This window comes from Perna viridis, chromosome 8, assembly GCF_037379345.1.
Source record: "Perna viridis isolate PV_CMFRI_1.1 ecotype Kerala chromosome 8, ASM3737934v1, whole genome shotgun sequence".
NCBI lineage: Eukaryota > Metazoa > Mollusca > Bivalvia > Mytilida > Mytilidae > Perna > Perna viridis.
In genome coordinates, this window is record NC_142452.1 from 42251433 (window position 1) to 42257477 (window position 6045).

The window sequence follows — 6045 nt, forward strand, 5'->3', positions numbered from 1 at the left end:
CCTTTCAAATAGAGAAAGTATCCTTGAGTGATATTACATTATCAGATCGTTAGGGTTTTGACATGCATGTTTCTGATATTTCCCATTTTGCCTGATTCGCACAAACACTTATACTTAAATAAAGATTTGTCCTGTCTTATATCTTATTGTCATAATCAAAGGTTTGTAGGCTTTAAAAATTTAATCATGATTATGTTTATGGTATATGGGATTTGATATGTTGTACAAGAGATAAATAGTGAGACAAATATTGCATCTGAATCTGAATCCATGTTTTTAGTTTTGAAATGGTTTGTCAGAATCATAACATTGGAAATGGTTGAAACTCGACTCAAAAATGCGCGAGATGTGATCTCAATCCTTTATGAATTGTTCGCAAGTTAAAATAGACTGCTAAGACCTTATCGATAATTACTTAATTATAACAAAAACTCCAAATATAAACCGATTACATGTACCTGTATACAACTGAAAATTACTCCCAATTTTAAATTAACGAACTTCAAGACGGAACGAACATATTATATCATAAGCAAATCAAACGAACTATATCGACAAAATTATTATTACTATTTTATATGTAATTAAAAAAATCTTTGCGTTAAAAACTATACGTCTCAATTTCCGCTTACGCATTACTACTACAATATTTCTTATATAAAATATGGGGAATACAGGAGAAAGACCTGAATACTTTTGATCAAACAAAACTTGATTAAAACAAAACGAGTTGATCCATCGTTTTTTTTCCAAGAAATAATAATAAATATTTTTTATTCGTTATAAATCAGTTGATTTTGTTGCGCATAAAATACATATGTCTAAGTTGAGGTCACTTTCCCATCAATGCATCGCAGTGTCATTAATCGTATTACCTAAACCCCGGACCGATTTCTTTCTCCTCTATGATAAGGATATGTAAATGTCGTCATCTGACTCTGCTGTTTCACGAGATTGGGTCCTAATCTACCATTCAAATGCATGGAGATTGGACATTTACAGAGCGTTGAGTTCAGTTTTAAAAGTAAACATCTTTTAGTGGTAAAATACCGATTGAAAATTACAAATATCCAGTTTTACATCATAAAATGTTAAGAAAAGCCAATAAATAAATAAAGAAATAATAAATAAAATTGAAGATTTTGTATTGTAATGCAACGTTTTGAGATCCCGGAAGAAAACAATAAGATGCAATTCGGTCTTCGCATTTCAATAAGTTCTACATCTGAAATTCCGGAAAGGAAATGCAACTAGAACGAGACTTACAAATCCTATAGCCTCTATCACCGGGGCTCAATCTTTCATCAAGGCATAACTCGAATTGAAAATTTCACCATTCACATCTTCGAGGCTCGACAGTATGTTGTAGAATTGATTTATCATTGTTGCTACATAAGGCACTGAGGCTAAAAGGTTTGACCAATGCATTTGACTTAATTATACAAAAAATAAAAAGTTTTCACTGATGGCCATTCAGAGACCTTTCTTGGTTTAAGGCCTACTTTCATACAAAAAAAAAACTTTTGTGGCAAGTGGCATTTAGAAAAATGATAAATGAAAGAGGTGCCTTTTCCCTTTCTTTATTGATATGACAATAAATAGTTAATTAAAAAGACAAGGACGGACAACGTTAAATATTGTGTGTTAGAGTTGACTGGTTTGTGCTTGGAATTTTCTAGTACTCTATTTTCTTGGTATATATGATTAAATATTTGAAAATTGTAAAAATGTACCAAAACATGTAAATGTATAACCTTCTGTCTTGGTGGAACGCTACTTATAAAGTGAACCGTAATCACATTCGACTTCCAAAATCCATTCCCAATTTTCCGAGAAAAAAAAGAAATGAATAAAAGAAAGCGATTAACTCACATTCTAAAGCTACTAAGTCATTTAGAGTTATCTAACTTTCCTTATTTTGGATAATTAAATCATGTTCATTTGCACCATCGCTACAAGCACTCTTACTTGAATTTACTGTATACATGTATCTCCACGTATACTCTAAGCGAACCATATAAAAGTTCTGAAGAAAGAGTGGTGATGCAACATAGAAGAAGGGTAAGGTAAGCGTCTTATAGATAACTTGTCCGAGAGCCCAGTTGTCTTGTACCTGTATGTTTTTCTTGGGAATATTTTTGCCCATGGAGCTTTGATATTTCCTTTTTTACTGACGCTTCGGTATTTTTGCCTTTTCTTGCCAGAAATAAATAGTGAAAAAAATTATGTACATAATACAAACAATTGTTAAAAACTGCACGACGACAGAAAAGATCTTACTAACAAAACGCAGGTCCATTAAATTTTGGAGTCGTACTCAGATCCATCGTTTTTTTTTCAGCTCACCTGGCCTTTAGGCCGTGTGAACTATTATCATCACTTTGTGTCCGTCATCCGTCGTCGTCTGTCGTCGTTAGCTTTTTTTCAAACATCTTCTCCTCTGAAACTGCTTGACCAATTTAGGAATGAAACTTGGCATTTTTGTTTCCTGCACAAACTGATTGTTTAACATTTTTGATACTTGAAAAACATGACCCTTGTTACTAAAAATAGAACATAGGGGACAAAATAATTTTTTTGCAAATAACTCAAAAACCGTTGAATCTAGCAAAATTTTGACAACAGGTATTACTGCTCACCATCAGAAGACAGACCGATGCCGAAATTTTCAAAATGATTCATCGCCTGATGTAGGAGTTATGGCCCTTGAAACATATTTTGTGGTAGTTTTTCATGCTTACAACTTTGAAAATCTTCTTTGATACAATATGACAAAATCTGTAAAGTTGGCGTAATTGTTTCTTAGGGTATCCTGCGCAAAATGGTCATTTAAAATTTTATATCGGTTGGAAAACATGGCCGTCTTTACTAAAAATAGAACAAAGTAGTCAAAATGTCCTTTTTTTGTTATTTTTTCCACAACTATTGAAGAATAATGAAGATGAAAGCTTCTTATAAGATAAACATGATATTCTGAGTTGACTGGCAGTATTGAAATTTATTTTAGGTGGCCATTTTCAAAATGGCGGCTATTTTGCAAACATTTTCATTAGTTGCCCAGATTTCAAATATTTCAATAGGGCATGGTTTGCCAGGCGAACAATTTTTTAACGTAAGATCTTAAAATTATGTTTAATAGGATTTCAGCAGCGTCTAGAAATAAAAGTAATCGCAAAATCACAACCCAAACAAGAAGTCTGTAAGATTATTTGACCCATTATATGAACTAGTGCTTAAAACTTACTGATTGGAAAAGTTGAACAGTTTCTGCTTCTTATACGACACCCGTCATGCATGCTGTTGGTGAAAGGGGACGGAAATCTATGACAAACTGAAGGCCTTGGTTGAACAGTTTCCGCTGTTTGCAAGTCATGCACCTGCCATACTTTCCGCAAGTTGTGAAAAAGTACAGAAATCTACAAAAGGTTTAAGTCGTTGGTTGAACAGTTCCTGTTGTTTGCAAGGTATGTATTCTGCTCGCTGAAGACCAAATCCGGTGAAAGAGGACGGAAATTTACGCCCGAATGACGTCGTTAGTTGTTTGCAAGGCATGCACCTGCCGTACGTTGATATTAATCTTTTTTCCGGTGGAAAGTATTGCACACACGATACTATTGGATATTACACATGCACCCGCCGTACTTCTATCTGACGCAAGCGATCTGATGATCAAAGCCGGTGAAAGAATACTGAAATCTACGACAGATTGAGGTCGTTGGTTAAACAGTTTCTGCTCTTTGCAAGGCATGTACCTGCCGTACTACTCTCAGTAGATCAAATCCGCTTAAAGAGGACAGAAATCTACGACAGATTGCATGAGGTCGTTAGTTGAACGGTATTTGCTCTTTGCAAGGCATACGCCTGCCATACTGCCCGATGAAGATCAAGTTCGGTGAAAGAAGACGAGGTCGGAGGTTATATTGAAAATAAACGACCACATTCTTAATCAATCACTTGATGTGTCGACCATAAACGTTGATTGGTTGAATATGGTTTAATTTACTTTGGAAACAATATGATACATATCCTACTAGAAGTTTTAGCATAATTAAAAGTTGTGAAATGACCTTCTAATCCTTGTGTTACCTAGGCCCATCTCAAAGGATATAAAATTGATCTTCGACGTTGCCGTTGTTGGTATGATATCGGTGTTTAGCTTTATAAAACACTTTAGGTGACCCATGAGGGATCATGTTTTGTCAATTAAATATTACTTTGTTATCACTGGTGATTTCATCTAATATCTCATATGAAGAAAGCTATTTTGTCATCGTTTAAGTATGTCCACGTGTGAAATGTCGAATTAGTGTATAAATTTAAAAAAAGTGTATTCACTATTAGGGTACGATCTAGAGATTTTAAAAGTAGGTATCCAGAGAAAAGGAGGGGCTTCCAGAATGTTATTGGTAATTTTTTTTGGCAAAATGCTTCAAGGTAATCAAAGGAATCAAGATTCTAGCGGAAATCAGAAATGGAAAGCAGACAATCACAACAAAGAACATATAATAAATAAAATAATACATACAAAGTAACAAAAGTAAACGAGAAACTCGGACTCCGTTAAAAACTAGGAGCATGAACCAGATGTACCTGTAGGGTAAACGTCCTCTGCTTTTCTAGGAACACCCACCGAGTTGCTCATATCAAGTAAAATCCAGGGTAGACGGAAGAGGAAAGGAAAACTATGACACGTTGTACAAATCAGTTCTCATGGTGAAGATGGATACACTGTAACGACCCACGAGTTCATGATGACGACCATACAACTTCTGTAGTGATTACCTCAATCTAGTAGCAACATGTACGACATTAACAGTTTTTTAAACAACAAATTCAACCATCGCAACCGCCAATGCTTATGAGTTGATTATGAGATTCCAGTACCAGCCCACATAAAATTCAGACACTGTCTGTGGTAAATGCGCCCATTGAATAAACGAGGCTTGTCGGTCTATTTAGTCTATATTTTTACATAATGATAGCCCTTTCTGTATTATCTTTTTTTTTTTAAATAATACATTCATCTTCCGCATACATTTGTAAATTAATCAATGAAAACTCATGCAAAGAGCCAATTTCCAAAAAAAAAAAAAAAAAAAAAAATATCAACGTTTCAATCTAAGCGTAACATTAAATACATGTATATTTATATGGCACAGATAATAAAAATAACCAGAATAGAAGTTATAATACTTTCATTAGGATTTAATTTAAGGAAGGGTATATTGGCTTGGAAAAGGGGTGGGGGGGGGGTAATAGTCCTCGGTTACAAAGACCCCTATTTCCGCCTCAACTGTATAATTTACCATACTCTTTGTAGTTTTCCTACAAGTACCTTAATTTTGGTAGAAAACAGGAAGTTTGGCCAATTAAATGTTTCTGAGACGCATGATTGTCTCGAACCTTATTCATCACATTGAAGGAACCTTATTAATTACAGCGTATACAATAGTTACTTCTAGGGATACATCTCACTATTACAGCGAGTAAAGTAGATAACTGCATGCAGTGAAAAGAAAAACGGTCTTCCTTCGATAGCATGACCATTACATGATGAACTTCCACAGGTATTAGCTACATGTTGTAACTGAACAATGGGCAAAGAGATGTAGTAGCTATCATTCCAAAAGGTATTATTAAAATTTGTATCACGATAGAAATTTTGAATCTACCTGTCAATCGGTCAGTTAATGCAAGAAGCAGTACTTACAATTTTAAAGACTTAGTTGTGACTCGACTGAGGAGTGAGACGTTCACGTTATCCAAATGGACTGACGAGGCGGTACACATGTAGAAGTAGCACATTAATAAATGATACGTTTTTAAGAATATAATGTAGGTTTTAATTTATACATATCTCATCGAGACTAAGTTGTGTACTAGGGGCATTCGGGGCAGTAAAAGTTACAAAGTAACTGACGGACAGACAAGATCATTGCTTATAAATATAAGCATTTGGGACAGTGAAAGTGTCTGGTCTTTGTCCCTGGTTTGCACTCTTTTTGATTTTCGCTATAATACTACTATTACAAAGAAGTAACTGAC